The sequence below is a fragment of the Bactrocera tryoni genome, unplaced genomic scaffold (genome assembly GCF_016617805.1).
Source record: "Bactrocera tryoni isolate S06 unplaced genomic scaffold, CSIRO_BtryS06_freeze2 scaffold_234, whole genome shotgun sequence".
NCBI lineage: Eukaryota > Metazoa > Arthropoda > Insecta > Diptera > Tephritidae > Bactrocera > Bactrocera tryoni.
The window spans coordinates 62,473-64,116 of NW_024395960.1; positions in this window are offsets into that span (position 1 = coordinate 62,473).

Consider the following 1,644-nt stretch of genomic DNA (forward strand, 5'->3'; position numbering starts at 1 on the left):
GAAATGGATTAAGCCAAGTTTGTACCGTTACTCTTTTGGTTCCCGCGGCACATAAATATCAGGAATACTATATTAGATATTCAATCAAACGAAAAAAAAACAGTCGAAGTGTACAGTTGTGACAATTTAAAATTATAAGCGAAATATATTTACATAGATTTTCAAAAAGTCTGTGTGTCGTATAGTATATTTGATTAAAATATAAAAACACGTAATTAAGCCAATATCGATACAGTTTCCAGCATTATACAGCTAAGAAGTAATAATTCGTAAATTCGTCAATAGAACTTGGTCGCAAATAATATAACAATGAGTCAGTGAAAGGTTACGAGTAGATATTAAATGCTGCCTAATTATCGATTTACTTAACCAATACTACATGTCATAGTTCATATTTTAACAAATTTGGGGTTTCTCACATCAAACTAAAAAATTAAAAATAAATATTGTTTAAAAAAACTAAAAAACACGCTTTTAAAACATATCAAACTAAAAAGTGAAAAATTATTATTTGTATAAACTAGCAATAATAATGAAGGAAAAATTCCTGCATTATTGTGTGAAAAGCGTGGGGTGCTTTGTGTCATACTTTCCATATATCCAACAAGCCACGCTATTTTCACAGTAACGCAGAAATTTTTCCTTCATTATTATTGTTAGTTTATACAAAGAATTATTTTTCACTTTTTAGTTTGATATGCTTTAAAAGCGTGTTTTTTAGTTTTTTTAAACTATATTTTTTACTATCGCAACAACGTTGCGACCACACGAAATATGCATATCATATTTCGAAACAAGCTAGGGCACTTACATAAGATAACATTGCATTTCCGTAGCACATTTCATTATTTTATATGTTTAAACGAATATTGCGACTGCCAAAGACAAAAAGCAATTAACGTCACAATAAATAGTGCAACCTAAACATTTAAGGGGAAACAATTGATTTAATGTAACAATATAACAAATAAAGAAACAACAATAAAAGAAAACAAGTAAGGAAGAGCTAAGTTCGGGTGTCACCGAACATTTTATACTCTCGCAGGATAAAGTGATAATCGAGATTTCATTATCCGTCATTTACATATTTTTCAAATACCGTATTTGGGTAAAGTTTTATTCCGCTATCATCATTGGTTCCTAATGTATATATTATACAGAGAAGGCATCAGATGGAATTCAAAATAGCGTTATATTGTGAACCGATTTCACCCAATATTTCGTACATGTCATCAGGGTGTTAAGAAAATATTATATACCGAATTTCATTGAAATCGGTCAAGTAGTTTCTGAGATATGATTTTTGGTCCATAAGTGGGCGACGCCACTCCCATTTTCAAATTTTAAAAAAGGCCTGGGCGTAGCTTCCTTCTGCCATTTCCTCCGTAAAATTTCGTGTTTCTGACGTTTTTTGTTAGTCGGTTAACGCACTTTTAGTGATTTTCAACATAACCTTTGAATGGGAGGTGGGCGTGGTTATTATCCGATTTCTTCCATATTCAAACTGTATATGGAAATGCCCGAGGGAAACGACTCTATAGAGTTTGGTTGACATAGCTGTAATAGTTTCCGAGATATGTACAAAAAACTTAGTAGGGGGCGGAGCAATGCCCACTTTTCCAAAAAAATTACGTCCGAATATGC